Source organism: Danio rerio, chromosome 16, assembly GCF_052040795.2.
Source record: "Danio rerio strain M-AB ecotype USA chromosome 16, GRCz13ab, whole genome shotgun sequence".
Lineage (NCBI taxonomy): Eukaryota > Metazoa > Chordata > Actinopteri > Cypriniformes > Danionidae > Danio > Danio rerio.
In genome coordinates, this window is record NC_141036.1 from 47,476,901 (window position 1) to 47,493,442 (window position 16,542).

At 35.4% G+C, this 16,542-nt stretch overlaps 1 protein-coding gene across 1 annotated transcript in view; it reads right to left on the reverse strand.

Annotated features, from left to right (window-relative positions):
- The window catches only part of si:dkey-199f5.8, a 45,083-nt gene extending 34,051 nt beyond the window's left edge, over positions 1-11,032 (reverse strand). Inside the window, exon 1 of the mRNA XM_087287805.1 lies at positions 10,917-11,032. The gene's annotated coding sequence lies outside the window, so the exon portion shown is untranslated. The remainder of the gene's footprint in view (positions 1-10,916) is intronic.
- Between the last annotated feature and the right edge of the window lie 5,510 nt (positions 11,033-16,542).

The window sequence follows — 16,542 nt, forward strand, 5'->3', positions numbered from 1 at the left end:
GGTAGAAATATTCATGATTTTTACATTTGAATTCAGAAATTGTGTGTTGCATTTACGAACTGCAGCCGGAAGGTGACAAGAATTATTAATATTATTTATAAAATTTCTCATTCATTGTATTTTATTAACATCTATCCCTTTTCCAACCAACACACTAATGTAAACACAGCAGTTATACCAAGTATTAATTGTTATTTATTAAATTACCCAATAAAATTAATTTTTTTAAATGTCTACCCCTACCCCAACATCACAGTACTGTAAAAATATGAACTATTGTTATACATGGTCACAAAAATGATGCTATATCGATGTGTGTATCCGCAGCTGTATCCCATCTAGACTTTACCCATTGTGATAAAGCAATTAGCATGTAATTACATCAGTTAATCTCTTCCTCTTCACGGAAAACCAGTCATGAGCAAATATTTATCATAGTTTTCATTAAGGAAACTACTACTGCAAAGTCCCCAATTTAAAAAACCCCTGGCTGCTCAGAAAAGCCAGCTAACCCAGAACATTGTGGCTGGCCAAGCACATAAAGCATGTGTAACAGCCTTTAACCATAATCGTTAGTTTCAGGCTTCTAATAATTACTTTCAGGCTTCCAAGGTTTCCAAAGCCACTGTATACACAAACAGATAATGGCTTTGGGTTTACCATATCAGTTTAAGCCAGAGTCCCATTCTGACAACAAGGATGACTAAGCAGATCGATCATAACTGAATTTGTAAGCATCGCTGGAGTAAATGTTTTACTGCACACAGCTTCTCCTCAACACGGCAAAAACACAGTTCACTTTCTTTTGCCAGGCATTATTCTAACCAATCAAATTGCATCTATCATTGCATTTTAGTCAGGTTTGGAGTCTGTGCTTTGTTCGTTAATGTGGGAAACTATAAGCCTTGTAAAATTCTGCAGATTTCACACATGCACAACCAAATTACACACTAGTAAACGAAAATAAACATTACAAAGCAAAACAAGTCTTAATAGATAAACATACTAAACAAATTAAGATGATTTACAATGGCACAGCTTGACATTTAGCAATTTCATGTCAAAAGGAGATCAAAGTTTGTCAAAAAATAAACTACAGTGAAAGAGGTCACACTTTAAGGACCATGGCATTTGGATGTCATAACTTTTACTCGGTCAAATCCAGGGCATTTATATAACATCTGTACATAACCTGAAGCGAAAGTAAATGCAAAGCATGCAGACAGAAATTCCTCTGTGATTCATACACAACACCAGAGTTGTTTGCGTAAGCTGCGGGTTCAAAAGAATCAGGAAAAATATCAATATCCTGATCCGTGAGGGCAGAGGGTATAATAATCAATGGCGACATAGACAATCCCTTATGATGCTAGGGGATTTAGTTTGTGCCCACAGCCACAGTACCAGGAAATATTTTCCCTCTGCTATAATATTCAGATTACTAATGCTGCTTCTACACTCTCATATGGAAACAATGAGGGAATCAACCAGAATTCATAATAATGTATGAGAGAGAGAGAATTGACAAAAAAAAAAAAAGTCCATAAACCACAAACTACTGTGCTCACCAAAAAAAAAAGCTTCATCTTTATATACAGGATGACTAACCTTAAATGCAATTTACATTTGAAGACTATAGGACAGATCAAAAACTTAGTTTTCAATCAAAAAAGATTCTTTGCTCTGATAGGCACAAAATTATGTTTTACCTAAATGCTTCAGCATTGTGTTAGAATTGAAACTTGCAAAAAAACATTTGCTTTTTAAAAGGTTTAACTTCCAAAAATGGCACAGCTTAACAGGTACCATAACCTTAAAGCAGAGATGTCCAAACTCGGTCCTGGTGAGTTAAGCTCCAACCCCAATCAAACACACCTGAACCAGCTAATCAAGCTCTAACTAGATATTAGGGTTTGCTCGATTTTTGGAAAATCATAATCATGATTATTTTGGTCATAATTGTAATCACGATTATTCAAAACAATTACTGTTAAAGTCAAAATTATTAGCGCTCCTGAGAATTTTTTTTTTTTTTATAAATATTTCCCAAAATTATGTTTAATGGAGCAAGGAATTTTAACAGTATTTCCTATAATATTTTTTCTTCTAGGCTTATTTGTTTTATTTTAGCTAGAATAAAAGCAGGTTTAAATATTTTGAAACCCATTTTAAGGTCAATATTATTAGCCCCCTTAAGCAATATATTTTTGATTGTCTGCAGAAGAAACTACTGTTATACAATGAACTGCTTAATTACCCCTATTAAGCCATTGAATTGCACTTTAATCTGAATGCTTGTATGTAGAAAAAATATCTAGAAAAATTTTATGTACTGTCATCATAGCAAAGATAAAAGAAATCAGTAATTAGAAATTATATCAAAACTATTATGTTCAGAAATAATAAAAAAAAAAAAAAAAAAAAAAAACCTTTTCCATTAAACAGAATTTAGGCAGGAAAAGGGTTGCTAATATTCAGGAGGGCTAATAATTCTGACTTCAATGTATACATACAGTTATTTTCCTCCCTGCAAAGGAAAGAGAAATAAATACAATAGAATAAAAATATGAAACAAAATGTGCTTTAAGCATCTTCACTGTAAGAATAAAACTTTAGCTACAAAAATCCTTCAGTCAAGAGCAGAGGGATTTTCTCGTTTTGTTTGATTAATGATAAAAACAACATCGTGCTGTCTCTTTAATGGTTTCTCTTTCACGTGTCTTTTGTTTATTACACAAATGAGGGTTATCATGAATAATCACTAAACACTGCGTTTTGGCACCTATTTGACCATTAAATCGCTCACATTAAGATGACTTTAGATGTCTGCGCCCGTCCGTTTCGCGAGTTGCGCGCACGGTCAGCGGAGGTGCGCGATGTGGCACCAGGCGCAAGTATAATTCCAGCTTCAGTGTGCGAATGAGACCAAATGCTAGTCGGCCGTTTACTTCTGGCTGTGCGTGCATGCCGGATTTTCGATTAATTGCACAGCCCTACTAGATGTACTAAAAATTTCCTGGCAGGTGTCTTGAAGCAAGTTGGAGATTTTGGCTGTTTCTCAATATTCGTTCTTCAGCGATCTTGTGTCCTCGTGTAACGTCATCATTAACTGCCAAAGATCAGATATAATACTCAAAACAAGCAAGAAAAGAGGACCTGTGAAACTTCCCGCATGTGTTCTTGATAGAGGAAGCATGGATGCAGACTTGAGCACCAAACTCGCTTTAGAAGTCCCAGAAGTCATTGCAACTGGAGGTGGGAAGCGCAGCTTTTATATAGGTTCATTATTAAAGTTCAGAGATACAACTTATTTATCTCAGGAGTTTCCCTAAATGAAACGGTGAATATAAGCATTACCATGAAAATCTTACTAAAGGAATAAACACATTTAAGGGTGTTTAGTTTGTTTAGTTAAAATTTGTATTAAAATCAGTTTTATATTGTGCAACGTATATTTGTAAAGTCTTTATGCATAGTATATATATATATATATATATATATATATATATATATAGAAAAAGGGGAAAACAATATATCACTGTATGAATGCTGTAATGTTCAAATAATTTTCCAGTAAAAACACATGAAGGTCTTGTGACCAGGAGGAAGAACGCAGCATCTCATTTCTCACATCATGTCTGTACCGGCTGGTACAAAGTGATGTCATTGAGTTCTCAGCACATCTGTTCGTTAATGTATGAGAAAGACTAGGTTCGAACCAATCAGTCCACTCTACTGGAGTGCGAACGAGATGCAACTTCATTAATATGCATGACATAGCTTTGAAGACTTCGAAGCTTGCTGTTTTTACCTGTAACAGTGTTCAAAGAGACGCCATGTGTTACCAACCATAATTTAAACTAGTAGAAGAATTGTTTGGAGACATGGTTCATCAGTATTGCGTTTATAAATCTGCCCCAACGAAGTTTTTTTTTTCCATTTCCCTGCGATGAATGCACAGATCGTGCGTGGACCCACATTTGTGGATTACAGTGGTCTGCTAACGCACAATATGTTTGCAAGGAAGATTTTTTTACCCAAGAGCTTTTCGCATCTGGAAATAGTGAAATCCGGATTTGCCACGCTTCTTTTTAAAAGAATGACCGGGTTTCAGTTGGTGTTGATTGTCCCGTCTCTACGAATTTGGTAAGTGTGTTATCAATGTTCTTTCTTTATGTTTATTCAGATGGCAAAGTTAGTATCATCAGCAGTACTCTTTTAGTTTTTAAAGACATATCTTGGTCAAAATGATTTGGTTATAGAGTTCAGTAATATCACTACAATATTATGGACTGAAAATCCTCCACTTCCACACAGCTCTCAAATCTGCTGTAAATGCTGATCTTTGAATCACTGTCTACCTCTGCAGCATCTGTGTTTGGGTTGCCCGTGTGAAAATCAGCTGTAGTGCACGTAATGAAACTCGCCTTTTCATGCAAACCCTTCATCTTTTTGATTTATGATCCAGTTCCTTGGACAAGATCAACACATTTTAAACAATTTCATTTTCAGAGCACATTTAAAAACAAAACAAGTTGAGCAAAGCGCTGCACAATTTCAAACTGTGAGATGCACACAACTACAAACATAAATCAAAACACAGACCAATACACTACACCATTACACCCACTAAGGGCAGCAATAGCCAACTTAAATCAAGAGATAGTCAATGGACAGCATCACAAGCCGTTTTACACCTGTGTTTTGCATCATCTGCTTGTGAATAGGCTAACAACATGCATCTTAACAAAAAGTTAACAAGGACTAAGACAAGATAACTGAGAAAGTTATCTTTTTGAATGTTATCAAGAAAACATTTTTTTTTCAACAAAAACAAAAAATAAAGATTCCATCACAAACTGTTTTCAAACAATCCTCCACAAGCTTTCATGCTTCTGTTTTCCAGATGTCAAGAGTTTAAAATCGGTCACAAGCTTTTCTCTTAAAAGTACACTTTTTATGCCCTGTGCTGCACTTTATTTTCACAACTTGATAACCATGAGCACATGCTCTCTCCCCACTAAGGAAGACAAGTACTGATGATCTGAAAACAAGAGCAAACATGTATAATCTGCTCAAATGGAAATGTAATTCATGTCTGTCTCACATGCCTATTAGCTGCAATTAAATCTGCAAATTATCAAACCTTCTCAGGGACGAATTCTTCAAAAATCTATAAATGAAACTCGATGGTATTAGGCAATAATAATGCATTCACATAACTTCTGTGGCACAATCAAAAGTACATTATTTTTAATTGCTGTAATTAACATTAAAAATGTCACACGTTTGGTTTTTGAATTTTAATACACAGATCATTTGAATTTAAATAACATAATAGGTCAAGAAAAGATTAAAAGCCATGAGTGGACATTGTCCTGATTTCTGTGCTTATATTAAATTGCATGGGATCTAACAACAATTATGATCATCAACTGAACACGAATACAACAAAACTTTTTATTGACTAAAACTAGGCTAAAATTCCCAGACATTTAGTCAGCTGAGGTCTGGAGAGGACAGAAACATTATGACGAAACATAAAAAAGACATTTGATACAGCATAAACACACACACACACACACAGGAAAAAAAAAAAAAAACACCTGACCTGATTGAAACCAACTGAACGTCAACGTGGCTTGAAGCCTTCGTAAAATCCATGTAAGTGTTGGATAAAGCTTTGGTAGAAAATATCCAGATGGGAAATAAACCTGGATATGATACTCCAGTTATTCTACAAGCATCATTAGAAAAAATAATGATAAAATAACTCTGCCTGCGCTAACTAGTCCTACAATGCTTCTAGCTGGTGAATTTACCGTACTTGTTGTGCAAGACCTGCAAATTACATTGTATTTCTTTCCAAAGTTAGAATGCTACAAAAAGTCTAGCAAACATTGTGCCTTTCACTCCTTTACAATGTCACTGTTTCAAGTATAACTAATAAACAATTAACTCTCACCAGATATCATTTTGCTGACCTTGATGGTTTAAAATAAGACTGCTGGTGTAAAACCACACATATTTCCCTGACCCATTTTGCATTTCAGCGTTCCTACTTTGTGCCTGCGACAAAGCTACAGGGAGAGCAAAGCCCTGAGAGCAAGCAGAGCAACCTGCTGCTTGGACCTGTAACCATGCGATAAAATCCTGGGGGAATAAAAACATCAACCCATTAAAGAAACCTCTCACACAGGAAAACAAAGCACAGCAATTTATGATCAGGAATAGCTGTGCAGTAAGCAAAACAGGACCGATCGACAACATTCACCAATGTTCAACTAAAGCTTATTGGCAAGTGGACAGAGATGCACTTTTTCAGTTGAGGTGTGCAATCTAAAGCCTCTAACAATTTTATTATGATTAAAGGTAGGGCTGGACCAGACGATATGGCCAAAATTGATATCACAATATACAATCACCGGCCAATTTATTAGGTAAACCTTACTAGTAGTGCTCCAGATTTGTCGGCTGTACATCCATGATGCCAATCTCCCGTTCCACCACATCCCAAAGGTGCTTTATTGGATTGAGATCTTGTCTAATTTTGGTAAGCCTGTGCGAATTGCAGCCTCAGCTTCCCGTTCCTAGCTGACAGGAGTGGCACCCGATGTGGTCTTTTGCTGCTGTAACCCATCCGCCTCTAGTTTCAACATGTTGTGTGTTCAGAGATGCTTTTTTGTCAGCACCAGTGGTATAGTGGTTAGTGCGTCGGCACATGCACTCCAGTGCTCACGGCGACCCGAGTTAGATTCTGCCTCGCGGTCCTGTGCCGTTTCTTACCCTCTCTCTGCTCCCCATGCTTTCCTGTCAATTGGCTCTACTTTCCCATCCAAATAAAGGTGAAAACTTAGAAAAAAAGAAAAACAGATACTATTCTGCATACCTCGGTTGCAACAAGTGATTATTTGAGTTAGTCTGGTGATTCTCCTCTGACCTCTGGCATCAACAAGGCATTTGCACCCACAGAACTGCTGCTCACTGGATTTTTTGGACGAAAAATCTCAGCCCTTTAAGGGGTCCATGGATCATGCTTGACTTTGATTTTCATTACGCACACTGCAGTTGTTTTCCTGTCATTTAATCATTTTAAAAATAAATCATCTTTTTGAACATTTATGAATCGCAACTATTCACACGTCTGCTGGCATAACCCAACTTTTCAGGAGTTTTGGATAGCCGTTTTTGGTGCAGATCAATATTTAGATGGCAGCTTTCACATTTATCAACTGTATTAAGCAAGCAACCAGAGTTTGTTTTAGTTTAACTAAATCTGCCAAGGTTAAACAAGCTCAGAGAACATCCAAAGCAATCCTGTGTGCGGGACAAAACACAGGTATGTCCACATACATATATTACAATCAGAATTCACTCAGAACAGCAGCAGGAACTCCTGTCACACACAAATAACATATTTCTGACATGTGTGCTGAACTGTGATAAACAATATCACAACTAAAAAGAAAAGAACTTGCGACACCATGTCCTGTTTTGGGTTTGTTTAGATGCGTTTCGTCTGTGTTGAGTGTTCAAAATGCAGTCAAACTACATTGCAAAGTTTGGAAGTGGACAAACCAACCTTTTCAGTGGTCTTGGTCAACTGGTTTTGTGCACCAAGGCTCAGATTAAAGTATTCACCACTTTTTACAATGAAACGCACTTACACAATCACACCAGAGTTTGAATTAACCCAGCCAAATCTGCCATATCTAAACTAACACCCTAAAAATAAATATTATTAAACTTTGATTAAAACACAAATTTAAGCAGTTCATAAATCATCTACAAAAAAGCAGGATGGTCCTTCTTATTGGAGCATAAATCCCTTCCTCCTCAAAGAAAGTTCAAATGCTTCAGTGATGTGTTATTCTTCATGATGCCTTCCAACAAGTGTTTAAACAGCCAAATTAAAACTATTCACTGTGATATTTACCTAATCAGCTCTGCCAAAAGCAAACCTTTTTTTAATTATCAGTAAACCATGTATGCAGAGCTTTCTACATTACAAAATACATTGACTTTGCATGACACACTGTAAAAATAGAGACATGGGGTAACAGGGTATATACAGAACTACAGGGTCAGGGTGTAAAGTTTAGTCTTTGAAATCAGAAAAACTCATTTAACTAAGCAACACTCATCTAACAGCAAATAATGAACTGTGAAACTTAGTGCGTGTTGATGTTTATCTGCTGACCTGACTTGCAGAAATTGTTCTGTCAAATTGTTGCACAATCTCTAGAAACTCTAAACAAGACTAGCCTGCAGGAAAGAAACTACCCCAGGTTTTACTAACTAGCATTGGGTTAAACCGGCTTATAATATACAAAGCACTAATACGACAATCAATTTATTTATGTATTTTACTTACAACTTTTTTTGACACAGCTAACTTTAAAGTAAACCACATGCTCATCAATATAAACTGCTCGTCAATATATGGCCTACCAGTAAATGACACAACACTAAAGTATTTATGAGTAAATTGAACTATTATGCACACCAGCCAAATAATTAAGGTTAGTCAAAGAAATACCTATCAAAGACCAATGCAATGGTTACCGTATTTACTCATTTAGCCAGTTAACACGAATATACTGTAACTGCTCCCTATTAGGAGATATAGATCTAAGAGCTGCACAAAATTGGAAAAATCGGATATTGCGATATTTAATTGTTCTGCGATAAGTATTGTGATATAAATATAGTTTCACAAGATAATAGCTCTATTTGATAGTTTTCTGGGGAATCTAACAGTTTGCAGGTACAGAAATTGAATAACCACAATAGAAACAACATGCTTTTCTTACTTTTTGTTTTCTTTTCAGTCCAAATATCAAAATATTCTTAGAGCAAGTTTTGTTTTCACCATCAGAAGAAATAAGTCACAATTAAGAGATTTTCCTTAAAACAAGCTAAATTATCTGCCGGTGGGGTATGCAAAATAGTCTGCTTAATAATCTGAAATATAGATATCTGGAATAGAAACTACAAAAATTCAAAGTAATTTTTTTTTTTTTTGCATAAATATTGTGAATTCTGTACAAATACAGTGATTAAATACAATTTTGTAGCTCCTACTCAACAGTAATTCAGACTCCACATTGCACATCTTCGCTATGTGACTATTGCGGGTGCGCACATAGCGATATCGAAGCTGAAACGATATATTGTGCAGCCTAGATAGATAGACGGACGGACGGACGGACGGACGGATGGACGGATGGACGGACGGATGGATGGATGGATGGATATATATGGTACAGTAGATGGATGAATGGATGTTCTCTAGATTAACTGGATATATTGGGTATTAATTTACTTTTTATGCAGATAGAAAGATGGATACATGGAAAGATAGCTGGCACGCAAAGACTAACATTACATTAGCAAAAGTTTAAATGAACATAGCTAAATTCATAGCAATTATTAATCATAATCAATTAAATCAGAAGAGACCCTAAACAACAACAAAAATTCTAAGTATGATTTTTTATTAATCAAATAAATTCTGTACTAATACAGTGATTAAATACAATTTTGTAGCTCCTGGTCAAGTATAATTCATACTCAATATTGCATATCTCTGCGATGTGAATTGCGGATGCGCACATTGCAATATCGATGATAAAACGATGGATGCATGTATGGATGGATGGAACACAAATTTAAGGCTAACGTTACATTAAAAGTTTAAATGAACATATAGCTAAAGTCTTAGCAAGTATTAAACAGAATTAATTAAATCAGAAGAGACCCTAAACCGAGTAAACAAAAAGTTTACTATCCAAAAAACTAACTTAAACATTAAATGATCTCAAATTAAGTTGGGCTTATCCATTATCTGCCAGTAGTTTAAGTGAAATAATCTGACTTTCCCTTTGAATCGTATAAGTTATATCTAGACTAGAAACGATTTTAAGTAAGATTTTTGCATAAATTATTTTTTGCATAAATCATATAAATTCTGTACAAATACAGTGATTAAAATACAATTCTGTAGCTCCTACTCAACTATAATTCATGCTTAACATTGCACATCTTTTCGATGTGACTATTGTTGATGCGCACATTGTGATATGGATGGTAAACGGTATATTGTAAAGCCCTGATAGATAGATAGATAGATAGATAGATAGATAGATAGATAGATAGATAGATAGATAGATAGATAGATAGATAGATAGATAGATAGATAGATAGATAGATAGATAGACACACAAAATTAAGGCTGTAATAATAAAAAAGTTTAAATGAACAAATAGCTATAGCTTAGAATCAATTAAATCAGAAGAAACCCTAAACTAAGTAAACAAGTTTACAGTCCAAAAAAACTAACTTAAACATGAAAGGATCTCATATTAAGGTAAGTTTTACCATTTTTCTTAACCATTAACACCGCAACAATACTTTGCATATACAACATAAATTATGCACTAACAAAAAATAGGCTCAGTGAGACAGATAGTTTAGAATTTTTTTTTAATTATAAAATAAAAATATATAATTATTTTAAAAATCATAATCTGCGTTTTTAGACAAGTAGAGATCTAATATGGAGAGATAAATATAGATTGTGTAACAGCGGCGCGTCGTGATAATTCACTTTAACAGTCGCAGCTGGATTTAATGACACTTTAACCTCAAAGTCTAAAGCTGGATGTGTCATTAGAGAGCATGTGAAAACCCCCAGAAATGAGTTTCCCCGAAAACACTGGGTTTTGTTTTAGTCGTCAACTTGAGAGGAAACGATGCTGAGCCGCCCACCGCCAGAGCCAGCGCGATTAGCTACAGCAGGCTAGCACAACTGGGGCTCCTTACATACTCACAAACCTCCCAAAGATGGAGAAAATACACTCACACACAGGCCAAATGACGAAAAAAAGATCTTGAAATAAGATTTAAGAACTTACCTGACCAGCCCGGGACAGTTTGGTGGAGTATTCGGTCAGATATTCCGTTACTCCTGTGTTTTCGTACGAGTTCGTCGACTCTCGCTTGTCCTGTCGGAGTTGAAAGCGCTGCATGCACAGGAAGTGATGCGCGCTCACGCTGAGTGTGCACGCGCAGGAGGACACTTCTTCTTTTTGCCTTGAAATTACCGGGGAATGTCTCAATAGCTTTTTGTAACGCCCTGTGTAATTATTTGTACTCCGTGTCATAGTAATTTTAATTTAACCATCAGCTTCTATTACTCATCCATAAAGATTGTGAATGTTAAAGAGTACTAGCCTACTTTAGCCTGATTCACTGTGATTTGCGCACTGAAATTGGCAAAACAAATGTACTTGTCGTAATTATTAATATGAAATCATTCTTAATTAATACTTTTAAGATGTATACAATGAGTATAAGGAATTAGCAGGCATTAACAAGATCACAGTGCATAAATTAGGTTAATTTATCACCTAAATTGTATTTGCTCTTAAAAACAACTTTAAAGTATTATTATTTTATATCTGTACATTTTTTTATATTAATAAAAATCTTCAAAATCTTCATTTACTGTTATCTTATATTATTTCATATCTGAAACAAATTTTTAAGGTGGCAAAATGTATCTAATACTTTTATGTTTTATACTATTCATGCTAAAAATCATTATTTTATCTATAATTAGTTTACTTTTTACGTTTTTGGATTTGGAAATTCTTAGATCACATATATATAAATGCAATTATAACAGAAATATAGATTATAGTTAGATATATTATAGACACATTATTTTGTGCAATATGTTTTATCCATTTAGAAATATATTTAGTCTTTATAGATTTTGAAAAGCTATTTAAAATTGGTACATTTTATATATACATAAAGAGAATGAGTAATTCTAAGTAATGTTTTGAGTGCTCTGATTCTCTTAACCCTTGTGCACTGTTCACTACCCTTTTGTTATGTTCAGGATGAAAACATCCACTAAATTAAAATGCTTCCCAGAGATGGGTTGCGGCTGGAAGGTCATCCTCTGCGTAAAAAATGCGCTGGATAAGTTGGCGATTCATTCTGCTTTGGTGACCCCGGATTTATAAAGGGACTAAGCCGACAAGAAAATGAATGAATGAAATTAAACTGCTATTTTAAACTGCTATATTTTTTTAAATTCTTTTGCATAAATCTGTTAATCAACCTCAGTCCTGATCCAAACTACTAAATTGTTTAGAAAATTTACAGAATTGTAACTCTTTAATTGCCAAATTCACAAATGAAATTATTAATTTGGTGAAAAAAACACACAAAATGAAGTATTTTCAATATAAAATGTAATTGTGGACTGGATTTTTTTTTAACCTTTTATCATGGTCACAGCTTTTTCACAAATAACCACTCGCTACAACCGAGTTATACAGAAGAGCATCTCTGAACACACAACACGTCTAACCATAGGACGGATGGGCTACAGCAGCAGCAGACCACACCAGGAGCCACTCCTGTAAGTCAAGAACAGGAAACTGAGGCTACAATTCACACAGACTCACAAAAATTGGACAACAAAATATTGAAAACATAAGAATAAAAACATTGCCTGGTCTGATGAGTCTCAATTTCTGCTGCGACATTCAGATGGTAGGGTCAGAATTTGCTGTCAACAACATGAAAGCATGGATCCGTCCTGCCTTCTATCAACGGTTCAAGCTGGTGGTGGTGTAAAGGTGTGGGGGATATTTTATTGGCACACATTGAGTCCATTAGTATCAATTGAGCACACCTTGGCAATGCCACAGCCTACCTGAGTATTGTTGCTGATCATGTTCATCCCTTTATGACCAGTCATCTGATGGCTACTTCTAACAGGACAACGCACCATGTCATAAAGCGCGAATCATCTCAGACTAATTTTTTGAACATGACAGTGGGTTCACTGTACTCAAATGGCCTCCACAGTCACCAGATCTCAATCCAATAGAGCACCTTTGGGATGTGGTGGAATGGGACATTAGCATCATGGATGTAAAGCTGACAAATCTGCAGCAACTGTGTGATGCTAACATGCCAACATGGACCAAGATCTCTGAGGAATATTTCCAGTACCTTGTTGAATCTATGCCACGAAGGATTAAGGCAGTTCTGAAGGCATAAGGGAGTGCAATCCAGTACTAGTAACATGTACCCAATCAAGTAACCAGCGAGTGTATATGTATACATGTGTGGAATAGACGTATTTGTATACATATGTATTTGTATTAATAATAATGACAATTATTTTTATTATTTGTTCAGTTCCAATTCGTTATACGTTCATGAAAAACAATAACAACTAAGAATGAAAAAACAAAGAACAGTGGACTGGACTTCAGTGAACGCCATCTAAACTACAGATTATCATTCGTCACTAAAATCATTGACAGACTGACCGACATTCCTTGAAGTTAAAAGTTCAGATGATGTCATTATCATAGACAAAGTCCATAACACTTATATATTAGCTGGACATAAATTGTAGGCAAGATAATCCAGCCATATCTATAATCAGCAGCATGCAATACAGTTTTTAACCAACTGATAAACTCATAAAAACAACAGCATAAAAACATTTATATATGAAGCTATTGAGCAAGACTAAGCCCAAATGAATCACTCGAAATAACTAAGTATTAGCAAAATCAAACTGCATTCATTTAAATACACTATTTAGCAGTTTAATGTGTTTAAATATATTCAAAGAGGAGAGTATTCAGAGTCGTTTCCTAAAACTCTCCAGACCAGTTCGACCTGATCAGGCAAATCTGAATGTGCAGGACAATAGCGGGCTGATGCTGATTACCCTAGAAAAATATAAATTATTCATGCTGAAACACAAGGTATGACGTGACTGTGATGGGACGCTGATAAGTGAACTGCAGTACACAATACTGAGCTGTATGCGCATTCTGTTTATCAAGCTCCACCTTGTGGTGAACAGCATTGATACCGTAAAGATTTAAATGATTCAACTTTTCTGCTGATTTTCCCGATTAGTGGTTTTCAGAATGTACAGTATTCATTACAGTATACAGTACTCAAAAAATATTTCTGCTGCTTGTTCATTCATTCATTTCCATCCTCTTTTCCGGGGCCGTGTCACAGGGGCGGCAGTCTCAGAAGAGAACCCCAGACTTCTTTCTCCAGACACTTCCAGCTCCTCTGGGGGAATCCCGATTCATTCCCAGGCCAGCCGAGAGACATAGTCCCTCCTGCGTGTCCTGGGTCTTCCTCAAGGCCTCCTGCCTGTGGGACATGCCTGAAACACCTCCCTAGGTAGGCATCCAAAACAGATGCTCGAGCCACCTTAGCTGACTTCTCTCAATGTGGAGGAGCAGCAGCTTTACTCTGAGCGCCTCCTGGGTGACAGAGCTCCTCACCCTGTCTATAAGGGTGCGCCCTGCGAAGCAAACTCATTTCAGCCGCTTGTATCTGAGATCTTGTTCTTTCGGTCATGATGATAGGTGAGAGTTGGAACGCACAGTGGATTGACCAGTAAATCAAGAGCCTTTCTGCTCAGCTCCTACTTTTCTATAAAGGTCAGGCACATCGACCCCATAACTGCTGCCGCTGGACTGATCCGCCTGTCAATCTCACATTCCATCCTTCCCTCACAAAACCCCAAGATACCTGAACTCCTCCACCTGGTATCAGGACTTTCTTCAACCGGGAGATGGCAAACCACCTTTTTCCGGTGGAGCACCATGGCCTTGGACGTCACACTTAGCAGCAAACTGCCCTAGTGATTTCCTAAAGGTCCATGTTTGATGAAGCCAATAGAACATTGTTTGTGAATAACAGTCTGCTTGTTCAAGTTAGTTATTTAAAATGAGCTGAAACAACACAATTCTTGAGATGCTTTTGAGACCACTTAATTGTTTAATTGTTTCATGTTTAATCCAATTACATGTAATTGATGATTTGTGACAGGACATGAATGAATTGTGTGGAACCCTGGATTTATTTTTTGGTTTTAGCGACAAGAAGGTTGCTGGTTCGAGTCCAGATTGGGTCAATTGGCATTTCTGCGTGGAGTTTGCGTGTATGTGTATATATATATATATATATATATATATATATATATATATATATATATATATGTGTGTGTGTGTGTATGTGTGTGTGTGTGTATATATATATATATATATATATATATATATATATATATATATATATATATATATATATATATATATATATGCTGGAAAGTGTGTAAAGAGGAGAGATGAGACTGAGATCATCATGATTTTAAAGAGTACCTAAAACTGACATTTCACTATTTACCTTCAAGTGGTTCCAAACCTTTATCCGTTCCTTTTTTTCTGTTCAACACAAAAAATAACTGGAAGAATGTTAACAAACTGGTTAACATTGACTTCCATTGGAAAAACAAATACTGTGAAAGTCAACATTCAACAGGTCAAAGTCAACAGGTTTTCAGCTTTCTTCAAAATATCATCTTTTGAGTTCAACAGAAGAACGAAAAGTCAAACAGGTTTGTCTCAAGTAAAGGGCGAGTAAATGATGAAAATCTTCAGATTTGGGTGAACGATTCCTTTAAGCCGAGGATTAATACTCCTACTGTTCTACTTTTTAGACATGCAGGTAAACATTTTATGTTGTTGTTTCTTTTTTACTTTTTTATGAAATTTAATTTACTTTTTAAGTTTTCTAAAACTTGGATTTAATGGAATTTTAATTTCATTTAAATGTTGGGAAAAAGTCTGATGTCACCATAAGAAAGATTTGCTATGAAACAAACATGCATTTTAAAGCATTTTCAGGAGAAAAAAAAAAAATTTATATATATATATATATATATATATATATATATATATATATATATATATATATATATATATATCTGAAACCTCTGCTGTTTCATAGTAACAGATGTGTAATTTGGTAATTGCATTAAAAAAATTAAATTAGACAATTTTTGGTAATTACTGCATGAGAACATCAATATTCACGAAATAGCAATAAGTTGTTTGGAATTATATTTTTTCTGCTTATTATTCACTCTTTATTAATTAAAGTTGTTTGAAAGCATCAATTTATAATTTAAGCTGGATCAAACGCAATCAAAAACTAGTTCTGCAATGTTATCTGAAATATGCAATTATTGCTATTGTCACAAACATTATTCGTATTCAGTAATGGCCTAGAATTTTAAGTAGTCTTCCCAGCACTATAATTATATGCCATTTTCATTATGACTCGATAGTTTAACATGTTATCTGCTGACATTTTTTACAGTTGTATCATTTGTCTGTTCTAAATACCCATGTATTTGTTCACACTTCATTTTGATGTGCCGTCTGTTGAATTTAAGTTACAATTCATCTACATGCCAACTAATTCTCATTAGATTTTAAATAGACTGTTAGGTTGGGGTTAGGGTTAATGTAAGTCAGGGGTGTCCAAACTCAGTCTTGGAGGGCCGGTGTCCTGCATAGCTCCAACTTCCTTCAACACACCTGCCTGGAAGTTTTTGTATACATAAAAGAGCTTGATTAGCTGGTTCAGGTGTGTTTAATTGGGTTTTAACTAAAATATGCAGGACATAACACCACC